Source organism: Opisthocomus hoazin, chromosome 2 (assembly GCF_030867145.1).
Source record: "Opisthocomus hoazin isolate bOpiHoa1 chromosome 2, bOpiHoa1.hap1, whole genome shotgun sequence".
NCBI lineage: Eukaryota > Metazoa > Chordata > Aves > Opisthocomiformes > Opisthocomidae > Opisthocomus > Opisthocomus hoazin.
Window position 1 is genome coordinate 31,372,238 of NC_134415.1, and position 13,104 is coordinate 31,385,341.

Below are 13,104 nucleotides of genomic sequence, written 5' to 3' on the forward strand. Positions count from 1 at the left end.
CATGAGTAAAACAGATGATACAGCACCCAAAACAGATGGGAGGTGGACATACACTCTTGCTGTATTTGGGTACTATGTACCAGAACAACATGTACGCGTCATTCCAATCTGGGCCACACCACAATGATCCACAGAAAGAGTACCAGCCTCAGTGATGCTGCTTTTCCAAGCAATGCTTACAGAGAACATGAGCTTTGAGCTTCCTTTTATTGCACCATGAGAGAGGTGCTAAAATGGGAACTGGGAGAATGAGCCTGGAGAAGCCATTGCAGGAAACAACCCTAAGTCAGAGGGCTGAGATAAAGGTTTTCAGGCTCTGCCAATTCATCTAAACAACACTGCAGTCAGGCCCCAAACGCTTTGGCATTTTCATCTACATAATCTTCAAGTTTATCAGACTGGCAAGTTTTCAGGTTTTTTTTTTCCTCTTGGCAAAGGTGTATTTGTAAAAGGAGAAGTATTACAACTAAGGTGGAAAAAACAGTCCCTCCCTGCTTCCCCCAAACACACACAGAGGACACTAAATGCACACTGCAGCAGTCAATAGCTGGTGTTACCAATATTTTCTAACCTGTCCCCCAGCAGGTCAGGTGGAAAGGGTCACTCTGGGGTTTCTTCAGCTGAAGTATGATTGATCAGCACTTGCTGAACCAAATTGTTTCTGTAAGTGCTTCTGTAAACAAACTAATTAACACAACCCTACTAGACTGCATTTAGTTTACACATTCAGCAGTGGCATCTGCACAAACTAAATCAGACTGGAGCGAGCACACCTACCTCTGGCACAGTATTTAGCAGAGTAAGCATATTAGACTTTTCCGCTCATAGTTTTCCTCCTTTCCCTCAAACCCAGTGACCCTCTGTGACAAAGATTTATTGAACTAGCAGTCTGCGGGGGTCGTTGCAGAGCAAGCAAGTATAAAATGAAAATGGAAGAGGTAACTGGAGATTAGCTTAAACCTAGATTCATGTTGTACAATTATCACTGTAAATTCAGGAGTTCAGAGGAGACAGCAATGTGCTATTATTTCTCACGAAGCATGTCAGAGTGATTTAGAACAAGTGACCATCGGTTCAGCTAGAAACCACAAATTGGTCTTGAAATTACCTTGACTTGCTACTTGCTGCTTTAAACATGAGCTGCGACAATCCACCTTCAGGTCTACAATTCTCAATTCTCATGAGGAAAGACAGCAAGATCTGAGATTTTCAGCAAGATATTTTTAAAAGCATCCCTTTTCTGGGACTGCTGAGGAACGTTCACTGAACAAAACGGAGAAATGAACACCAAAGAACAGAAAGTCTCTTTGCATTGATTTATTCTCCAGTTCACGTTCTTAGGCACTGAATTATCCATCTTCTATATAAAATGATGTATTTATTATTATCTATTTTCCAGACATCCCACAATATATACCAAGAATTCTCCTTACAGAGAACTCTCAGCCCAAGGACGTGTCTAAGGGGATGGGTACAAGCAAACGCACACTTCTTTGCCTTTCCTTCTTAGCTTAGTGTCCTAAGAACAATGTGTCTCCCTACTCTTTCTTTGTAGACATGTTCAAGGACTCCAAATGTTAAACATATACGTGAGGCATAAGAATGGTTTAGGACTGAGCATATGCACTCCACACTAACGCAAAAGTATTTGGTGGACTGGAGACTGAAGTAGTGCTTCTGTATCACTGCTGCTTCTTGTTCTAATCTCCAGAGGACTTTAAAAGTGCATATATTTATTCTGGGAAGAATCCAAACAAGTTTCATTCACTTGTCCTATAAAACCACAATAACCGAGTCAGTCTTTAAAAGCATTTCTCTGTTTAGTGTTGATTCCTTCATATAGTACCCATTTAGTTACCATAAATAGGAATGGACCAATTTTTATTTACTTGAAGATGTGACTTTTTTTTTTCCAGAACTGTTTAGAAGAGAAATTTCCCATCTTAATCTGTTGTATCGTGTTAATGCGCACTAGTGCCTTCAACCGTAGAACTAAATGAATAGTTAATTAATATTTTTTTACAGGAAAACAACAATCCACCACTGGCCAGATTTATCCCACTGCCATAACGGCTTTCACCAGAAGAGCAGCCAATTAAACAACAGGCAAATATAATTTTCAGTAGGTTTTTGCCTAGGATTGCACTGGTGGAAAGGTCACCAGAGCTGGATCCTCTGTAGGTAAGGCATCTCATCCTTTCTTTTGCAATTTTTCCAGAACACTGATTCAGAGCTTTTCCACCACGCAGAGGAAACGCTAGCAGGAAAATAAGAATGCCTCACAAACACGCCCACACCACCATCCCACAATCCAGTACTGTCTTAACTGTAAGACTAAGAACATTTCATAGAAAAGCTGCTAAATGATTCCCTGCTTCATAAGGGAAGATGTATTTGATAGCCTAGAAAGTATAAAGCCACTGTAAGACCTAACAAATACCAGGCAAAGGATATTCCATGTAATCTATATTTGAATTGCCCTGCTGATAAGGAATGTTGTCTTAACACACAGCATTTCATGCTCCGGGTCACAGTGGATGACCCGACTCTGTTTCACAGCCTGTATTTCAGCAAATGGACTGACTCCCTGTTCCTCTCCTCGTTCTCAATGGGAATGACTGGACATCAAAAAAAAAGAAAAACAATCAGTACAACAACAAACAAGGCTTCCTGAAGAGCAGCAACTCATTACACTTCCCAAATGAAGACATACTTAGAAGGCACGGAAAAGGACTATGGACTGGTAGAAGCCAGATATTTTAGCACACTTCTGAATACCATTGAAAGTGACACCACTTAAATATTCTGCTGATCTGAGATCTAAACAGGCTCAGATTCATATATACAAACTCCTCAAAGGATCATAGAAAAATTTGGGTAGGAAGAGACCTTTAAAGGTCATCTAGTCCAACCCTCCCTGCAAAGAGGAAGGACATCTTCAACTAGATGAGGTTGTTCATCACCTTCTTTCAATCCCACTGGCCATGCAGGTCCTGTATTTACCAATATAACTTGTAGACTGATTTGATTATCATTTATTTGGCAGAAGTGTCTCTGACCCTTCTCACTTTCTGCTTCTGACTACACAGAAATATTGACCTGGTCTTTCCACGGGGGTTGAATAAGTTCCAGTCCACACTGCAGAAATCATGGGCTTGGTAAACCCACTGCCCTTCAACCACTCCTGGCTGGAGGTTAAAAAGGAGTCACTTCTAAACTTACTCACATAACAGCAAAGTAAATTGGGATGAGCATTTCCCAACACATTAAGAGCATTAATACATCAGTTACCTAAGTAAATTACGATGCTCAAGATATCTTCTCTACCTTACAGCAGGTTGAGGCATCCTTCAATTAAATTTTGGTTAGGAGAAGAATTAATAGGCAAGTACAAGCTTTGAAAGAGATTTGTCATGTATGAAGAACAGCTGCTGATATTTATGCCCTACAGAGAGGCTCACTTGGAGTTTGATTACAATAGTTTAATGTTCCGATTTGTGAATTACGCTCAAGAACAATTTATCCCCTCATGCAGATGCAATCTAACCTCATCAGTCCCGTTTGACATTCTCAGTGGTGCTTTTAAAGCTTTTGGGCACATTTGATCATGCAGTCAGCTTGACAATTCTGCTTGAGGGGATTTGTCAAAGCCATTAGAGTGCAGATTGCATACCAGTGTCTGAAGGATGCAGTACCACCTGCGTTAGCCTTCATTAGCTCACCGGGACCTCAGTGGTAGATATATCTGCACTATTATATAGTGAGCTAATTTAAAAGACACAAGCCTCAAACCAAGAGCTTTATACAAAGCTCCAAATTCTCAAGATTCAAAACATTTTCATTCATTCCCTTCCCATTCATTTTCAGCTCTGCATGATGCATTGCATTTGGGAAAGCCAAAGAAAACAGACAGGACCGTGAGGAAGGCTGTACTCTCAGTATTTCCAACCCAATTGAAAGAAGGGAAAATGCAAAAGCAGACACAAACCCAATCACAAAGCTGAACCATGGTCCAAGCTTCCTCAAACGAAGGGAGGTTCAAGGGTCTGCAGACAGTTTGGTCCTTCAGAAACAAAGGAGGGACTTTGAAACAGTCAATTACTCACCACTTTGAAAACCTGACAATACTTTGTCAGTAAAAGCACTCTGAAACTATAGCACCTGCCTCAAAGCTGAAGGAGCTGAGATTTTCCACACTCAGTGGGCAGGCTTACAGAAACAGTGGCAGAAGATGAGCTGATCACTCAAAAGCCAGCCTTCAGATCTTTCCAAAATGTGGTTCAGGAAAGCTTTACAGCAGCAACTCTGGGAGGAGGGACTTCTACAGATTACTAGGATAAGGCTGCGAGCAGAATCGCAGCTTCCCAGCATTCGGGACCGGTCACGTCTCAGATTGTTTTCTGGCTCATTTCTAACAGAAATGAGATCTGAAGAAAGAATACTCGGCTGGTTTACTATCCTAAAACAAAGCCGTTGCTAGATTTCACGCAGTGAGGCTGCAGCATACCTATGAACTGGTTGCTATTTTTGTTCACCTCAAACTGTAGATATTCGTAACTTGGTCAGAGCGTACATAGGACCCTCAGCAATCTGGCAACTGAAGATAACAAAACCAGAGTACGCAAAAGTGCAGCCACCTGTGCAATCCATGTTCAAAACCTCGACCAGCAAAAGGAGCCAAGGGACTGGATTGCAGAGAAGAAGGACTTCAGTATGACACAAATTCACAAGTGGGGAAGTATACAGAAACTTTCCGTCCAACTTTTTTTCATTTCATTTTTTTCTGTGTCATATGTTGGTCCAGTCCAGTAACTGGGGAGATGAATGTATTCTCCTGGGAGAGCAGAGCAGAGGTGCTGAGCAACACACTTCATCCACAGAACAACTGATAGGCCTGTATGTAGACAGGACCATGCAAGTCCATCCAGCTTAACCCTAAGAAGAGAAAGGAATCTGTAAATTCCCATTCTCATTTGGTGTCCAGGGGCCACTGACCCTGCCTGGGGACTGAAACACCTGGTCCCGGTCACTCCTCCAGAGTGTGTTTCTGCTCCAGTAGAAGTGTCCCGGGCTGCCCACCCTGGGGTGGTGAGGACAGGTCTCCGAATGCCTGGAGTACAGCTCTCCTCAGGCACACATGGAAATAGGGGCAGGATATTCTGAACTAAGTGCACAGAAGAATAACGCAGGGCCACTTTTGTGACTATAACCCACAAACTGCTGTCTCTAGCAGCAAACATACGGCAAAATCAGAAACAGAGCTGGGAACAAAACTGTATTTTCAGTTCATTTACTTCTCCCAGGAGGAAAAAATACAAATCACCTAGCTCCAGTTATCACGTCTAGCACTTAAGCAACAGTTGGCTTTTCACAGTTCATGCATTTTATGTATTATTTATTATACATGCATCTTTCCTCCATCTACCTTATGAGAGCTCCAGAACAGAGAACAATTTGTTCCTTGATTAGCGTAGAGACTGTCTGCCTTTGGGACTCAGCTGTGTTTCACAGGAAAGGAAATGTGAGCACTTGAGGAAGGCCCCTGATAGTTGTGACAGGTCTTTCATTTTGCCTTTCCCGGTAACTGAAACCCAGAGCAGATCCACACATTTGTGTCTCGCTTGGGTAGCTGCATCCTCGGTTGAGCCAAATATTGAAACCTTTGCAAACAGGCCATCGCCGAGAAAACAGCCTCCCATCTACAGCAGTGCTGGCCACACCGGGACACGTCCCCATTTCCCTAATCCCATCGAGCTTCAAAAGGAACTTAGTACCTATAGCTTTACCGCTCCTTGGGAGAAACCATCACAAAAAGTTTATTTAAAACGAGGATTCTGAATCTTACCAAGAAGCTTTGTTCCTTGGGTCTAAAAACAGCAACAGAAAAATGAACCTGTTCATATGTTTTTTCAGAGGCAAGGAGTTTTGGGCTATCCTGTTGCTACATTTTTATTCCATTACAGCCCACTTGAAATCTTCCGAGTCTATTTTTACGCTGATAATAATAAGACTTCACATTTATAGAGCATGCTACAAACAAACACATCCGCTGTCCCTTTGGGAGGCTGGAAGTGCTGGAGAGCTATGGAAACAGGGCACAGGGTTAAGTAGCAGAGTCCGTATCAGTGTAAGGATGGGGGCTCTGGATCTCCTAGTTCCTCTGCCTCACTCTCATTCCCAAATTGTCCATTTTCCAAAGAATTTTAAAAGCTTGCTTGGAAAATGTGATCAGTACATTTTTAGATTGGCTTTCCTTGGAAAAAGGTTCATGTAACCACACCGGCTGTCAACACAACTCCCAAGTAACTTTCAAATTCATTAACTGGTTTCAGTCAAATATGAGAGGATTACAGCCTCCAAGATAGTCCTACAGTCCTGCACTTCTTGAAAACCAACAACTGAGCAGAGGCCTTCAGGTTAGTGTCTCCAGAGATGGAGAACACAGCTGCTCTACACTTTGCTTGGTGGCATAAGCGTGCATACTTGTGTATATACATACACAGCCACATGCATACATGTCTAGTGACAGATCGAGCAGCACGTGCACAGCTATGGGTCAGCTATTTCCTACCTTGTGGACTGCTACAGGGAACATGTGAGGACAAGAAGCTGGGCGATGGCAGCACACAGCTTTCAACGTGGTGTCTCCTTCGGGCAGCTGGCATAGCTGACACACAGACCAGGGCTGAGGGGCACCGTGCAGCCATGCTTCGCCTGCAGGGAGCCGTGGGCAGGTTCAACATGCTTCGGGGGGTAAAAAACACACCCAGCCAGAGGACACCACACGCAGCTCCACCGGTCAGAGCACGGCAAGATCTCTGTTACAGCACCTCCTTCACCCACCTCCTGCAAGACGCCAACCCCACTGGTGGCTCCCAGCAGGGAAGCCCTCATGCCCTCCCGGAGAAGTGAAGCGCTGGGTGATCTCTCTGTCCCTCCCCAGCTGGGCTCCAGGAGCGTGTGTCTTCAAGGCAAAGGCCAGGCATGGTCAAGTCCTCTTCTGCACTTTGAAGAACACTATGTCCTTTGGCTAAGATGCAAGCCTCCTAAATGTTTTTGACAAGGAGGAGATCTTTTTGATAGTAACACAAATAGACACAACTTCTTTTTAATCCAGGGCAGGGGAAAAAAACAAACAAACAATCTCCTCCTCAAACTGTCATGAAAACATCTGTCACTTTCAGCCAGGTTAGCTTGGAACAGGTAACTTCTTAATTTTTCAAAGATGCTAAGAGTTACCATCTACCTTATTATCACAATCAGAAATACTTTGTTATAACAAATAGCTTCAAATCTGATCTGGATCAGAGAAATAACTCTGAAGCAAACAAAATTAGATTACTCCTTTCCTGTTTCAGGAAGAAAATCATAAAGCACTTGAAGACAACATTTCTTCTGTTTGTATCCCCTACATTACGAAAAGTGCATAAGATGCATGTTAGCTTCAAGAAGGGGAAGAAAAAAAAAAAGTAACTTTATTGTGTTCCACAACAGGAATGCACAACGAGGCAGAGACAGAACCGTTACTCTGGAGTACGACTTGAGAATAGTGATGGCTTCTCCACGGAAAAGTACTAATGCTCAAATACGAGTGATGAGCACCACAACACCCGTTACATGATCTGGCCTATGAGCAAATAGAGATGCATGGAATATGATTGTCTTTACGCTTCCCTTGTGTGCTATGTCACCTTTCTGAAGAAAAAAAAGAGAACTGAATTTTCACAGACACATCAGTCCCTGACTCCTCTTCAGAGCTGCACAAAATGCTCTTAAAAAGGCAAAAAAATTTATTGCATGTGATAATGGATGTTTGTCCAAAAGAATAGTATTGAGACTACTAAAGTAATTTTGAAAGGTCACCTTATCAGTTGCGTGTTTGAACTTCTTTCCTATGGAAAGCCAAGTATCAGAGAAGGGGAAGGGTGCACACCAGCATCTCATGCTAGCATGGAGTAGGGATGCAAGCAGTGCACGAACTCAAACCTGGAAACAGCCTTCACAGCACCCTAACCAGCCTCTGTTACACAAGATAACTGTTAGTGGAAAAATCATAGGAGGTTAGTTTTGCTGATTTTTATCTAGTTCTAGCTCGTATTTTGTACCCAATGTTTCAAGGATGAGTGGATCATTCCCGTGTAACCTGAAGAACAATGTTTTTTAAAAGGATGGATTGGCTCAAAACTACAACAGGACATTTCCTCAGGGACATCTCAATCAAACAGGACTTAAGCTACACATGCAGAAGAGAAGGCAGGCCTCAGCCACATGTTGAGATCCTTCAATGCCTAAAATACCCCAAAGATCAGCTCCAAAAGCCACCCAAACTCAGCAGGAAGTGTTCCCCTGATTTTAATAACATTTTACTCATAAAAACTCCTTGCATTTGTGCAAGACAAAGTGATCCATCAGCACTTGCCAATTAAAATGAATAATATTAAACTCAGACACCTTTAGGTTACTACAGAGTTTCTTTAAGAAATAAAACCAACTGTACTGAAGCTGTCAAATAATTAAAGCACCCAGAACATCGCACTTCACAAAAAGACTGGAGCTGTGCTGCAAGTCCTTTCTCACAAAGGTTGACAAGGAAAGGCAAGCATGCCAGTTTTTCTGATCTGTACTTCTGCTGAGAATTCCAGGTGCATTAGGCTTCCCCCAGGACGCAGAAAATCACATGATGAGGAGAAAGGCAACAACCTGTCAGGAGACACACCAAGTCTGCAGAGAAAACAGTCACTGCTATTTATTTCACACCGCTGCAGCCCAAAACTGGTAGCTGGTTTGTGCAATAAAGCACTGAATCCTGCAAAACACCAGTAAAACTGAATTAGGCAGGGAACTGGATGGCAAGCCAGGCAAAGGAGCTTAGAAAAAGAGAATACTATAGCATAAGATAATTACTAAGGATAGTTCATGAACCAGGTGTCTGAAGAGTCATTTCTTTGGTTCACTTCTCCTGTTAGCATCTGAATGCAAGATATGGCAATAAGATCATATGGAGTATGCATGAGGTTAGCTCACTGCTCTTAACAAGATGGATGTAAATTAATGGCAGCACAGTTGACATCTGTGGACTGACACCAGCTTCACACACAGTTAAACACGCATTTGTTCAGTGGGGCTGTTAAGGACAGTCAGGAGCTACTATCAGGAGGAACCAAATAATTTTTTAATAACAGCCTCAGTCCAGACTGAGGGCAAAACTACACCTATTCTTACACTAGCCACTCTTTTTCTAGCTGGATGCCTGTCCTTGGTGTAGAGAAGGCCTAGTAGGTATCTTTCAGATCCTGCTCCTTCTTAACAGCTTTCATCAGGAAGAGGAAACTTTTCTGCATGCTGCTCCCAATAACTTTCAGCATGCCTCCCTACCCTGGGAGTGTCTGTCTTACAAAACTCTTCTATAGCAAAGAAAAAGCCAAATGTGTTACACCAGTAGGCAGTTTGCAAAGGGCCTGCCTGCCTGCTTGCTTGCTTGCTTTCACAGGGCCTTCGTTAAACAGCTGCTACTAGTCCTCCACTCTTACCAGCATTAATTCACTGAACCAGATGAAAAGTACACATGCTTGGGAAAGCTGGTTTTAGCAAGGGGGACACACAACAAATTTAATCTTACTGCAAATCAGCAGAAATTTTACAGAGCATATATAAACGTGGATTTTTAAACGTCTTCGCACATATTTAAAGGTAAATCGTCCTACAGATTGTTTTAAAAGCCTGTGTGGTAAAAATTCACTCTTTTCAGCACTTCCAAGTCTGTCAAAACATTTTCCTCATCCTTCCACGCAGTACTTCGGTTCCACCTAGTGGCTTTCAGCAGCAATAAGCAGAAGACTAGGCAGGCATTTTATTGCCCAAATGCTTAATTTTCAAAATCTGTGTGTCTAGTTGTAGAAACATTCATAGAGTCTTCTTCAGACATGTAATTTATCTTGCTGTCTCCCTAAAAATTCTCTTGGTCTTCTGACGGGAATTTTCCAGCTACAGTTATTCTAGTTTAAACATCAAAACCAAAAGGGTATTAAATTAAGCTAAAGCTTATTTCTGTGCAAACGAGGCTGAGAGGACGGGCTGGAAGAGCACTGGCAGCGTGCAGGCAGGAGCTCTGCAGTGCTGCCGTGCCTGTTAAATGAAGCAGCTGCTGTACCCCTCCAGAGCCAGGGCTCAGCAGGGTACCTGCCCACCAGCAGAGCTTGGTCAGGTACAAACCTGTCACGCCCACTGAGATGTGTCTCACTTCGCTGCTGACGTTTTCAGCATCGACCCCCTTCGCAGTCAACTGAGAAACCGGCACTTCTGGACCATGACTCAGGCGACCTATTTGAGAGGTTTACCTTCAGGTGAGATGAATCGCACCCTGTAAGTGTCTCATCTCCTCATTTCCATTACAAAGAGAAGCTAGAGGGCTTACTGATGCGGTACCTCCATTACGCATCTTGAATCCCACCCAGGGTGTCTGACTAAGACTCTGTCTGCTACGCAGCATTTGAAGGGTAGCCCACCTTGCAGTGAGCTCTAAGCAGGCAGCAAAAAGACTGGAAGCAGAGCAACCCTGGCAGTTACAGACTTTGCACCCAAGTTAAAAACCCAGTAGAGACAGGTAGCCATGCTATTCCAGAAAGCTTCAACACTGTGCTGTTCTCAGAATACACTTCACCCTGCTGCTCAGTTCTATTAGACTGATGAAGGTAGGTTTGTCTTCTAGCAGGAAAACTGTAAGACAGCTCTGCTCCCACCTACTTTAAGGTTATAAAACCAGATACGCTTATATTTCGGTTCCCTGAGGTATTAGCAGAACACTCACCACAGACATTTTAGCCCTCTTTGGAAGAGCTTTACCAACTCTAAAGAGCCACTATCTTCAAAGGGAAGGGGAAAAAAAAGCAACCATCAAACAACTGTGAAACTTCGTGAATTTATCAGCTGCCACATTTGAGGTCAAAAGCAGGTATTTTAAAGTAATTTTAGTGTCTTACATAAACAAGAAGACAGAGTTCACCAGAACTTCTCTAGTTTGTCCACAGAGATCATATCCATTTAAAGACAAGGTGAAATAAAAAAAGGAAGTTGACCTAGTTCATGATTTGTGGAGTGTGGGATGGATGAAAGGTCTTTAACTCTTTAATGCAGCTTTTTCTGTCTAGTCTCATTTCAAGGAGCTTTACTTTTGGTCAGACGCAGTTTGAGGCTTGCACCCAGCAAATCATGTCTGCTTTTCTAGAATGTGACTCCAGCGCGCAGCAGAACTGCTCAGATTTATTACTCCATAGCGGGGTGTCTCAGTTTCTTACCTTTTCACCTTCACCTAAGCTTTGATGGACGAGGGCTGCACATGACAGAGTGGCTCCTTTATGCAAAGGAAAGGAGAACAACTTCAATGGTTTCAAACTTCCTCGCTCTGTAAAAATGAAGAGAGAAACTAAGCCTTCACGATGCCTGTCTTGCTGGTGGGTTCATATCCCAGCCAACCTAGATTTGCAGTTTATTTGCAAGATAATTAAACCCTTTTTCCTGTAACAGTTATTTCACAAAACCCGAGAAGATTTACAACACCAAGTTGATTATAATCTTACCAGTTCAACTGACTTTTTTTTTCCCCTCCACTTCAGACAAAACCGTACATGTCACATCTTCACCCCCCAAATCTTGAATCGGCTCCCACCACAGGGAAGCAGCTGCTCCCTCCCTCACAGCGCAGAGGACACTGCTAGATAGAGGGGGGAACAGAGAACAGGCAGCAACCCTTGAAGCCATCTTTTCAGGAGCCTCAGTCTGCCACTGAAATACCTCTCCCTGCAATGGCAGTTTTACTCTAAATTTGCAGCAGGTGCTGAAGGCGGGGAGGCCCCCCCGGCCGATGCCGTGCAGGTGGGGCGGAGGGATTTGGATTTACACACACACCTCCGCCACGGGCAGCTCTTCGCGGTGGGGGAAGCGCCAGGGGCCTGGTGCTGAGCTGGGGGAGCCACAGGTGAAGCCCCCTCAGCGACCCCGAGGCGCTGCCGCCCCCGGCCCTCCGCCGCGGGGTGGGGAGGGAACCCGGGTGCGGCTTCCGCGGCTTCGCCTCTGCTGGCGCTACCACGGGCCGGCGCCCGGGCGGCGGGCGGGGGACGGGGCGGGCGGCTGCTGCCCGCCCGGGTGCTGCCCTCAGCGGGGCTGCTGGCACCGCCCAGGCCCGAGGCCTAGCCTGCGGCAGCCAAACCCGCGGCGCCCGCCGGGGACCGCCCGCCGCCGGGCAGACGCCTTGTCCGCCGCGGCCCGTCCGTGCGGCCACAGCGGCCGCGGTCCCCGGTCCCCCCCGAGCTGGCGGGCGGCGCGCAGGAAGGGGACCTGGTGAAGGCGACAGCAGCCATCGGCAGGGATAGTAGTGATAGGTGGCTCCATAGCTCAGTGGTTAGAGCACTGGTCTTGTAAACCAGGGGTCGCGAGTTCGATCCTCGCTGGGGCCTTCTTGAGGTTTTGTTTCCCCGTTTTCAGTTTTCTTCCGCCGAGCGGGCCGGGAGTTTCCCTCCGCGGGGGCGGAGGGGAGGGAAAGGCGGTCAGCCGCGCTGGAAGTCAGGGCGGCGGCAGCGCGTTGCTGCTTTTTGCGTCTCGAAGCGGCGCGGCCGGCGGGTGGCGGTAGGAGACGAAGGTGACGTGCCAACTGCAGGGTGATGCCACGTGCTTTGACGCCGGGGAGAGCCGTGGCCCGTAACCCCCCACCCAGGGTCCAGAACCCAGCCTGGGTGCAGGGAGGAGCCAGCTGATGGCTCGATCCAGTTACTCAGCCGTTACCGGGACTGGCGAGGCTTGCCTTGATTTGGTTTGTTTTTAAGATTGGCTGAACATTGCCAGCCCTTCCTGAAGCCTTTGGAACCTGCAAGTGATCCATACCTTGAAAACATATTGCTTAAAAAAAACCCAAAAGAAAACAAATGTCACTGTGTGAGAGACAACCACTCTTCAAATATACTTTTCACTGCATTTCAGTTAAAGGACAAAAAAAAACCAAAAAAGAGAAAGGTGAGGTCATTGATGTGTGTCTCTCATATTCTTGGATAAAAGATGCCAGTCCTGAAAGGTGGAGGCACCTGGATTAATTGGTCATACACAGCCAAATCT

At 45.1% G+C, this 13,104-nt stretch overlaps 1 non-coding gene across 1 annotated transcript; it reads left to right on the plus strand.

Moving 5' to 3' along the window:
- The first annotated feature begins 12,379 nt into the window (after window positions 1-12,379).
- On the plus strand, window positions 12,380-12,452 carry TRNAT-UGU (transfer RNA threonine (anticodon UGU)). Its single transcript has one exon. It is a non-coding gene; the product is annotated as a tRNA-Thr (tRNA).
- The last annotated feature ends 652 nt before the right edge of the window (window positions 12,453-13,104 follow it).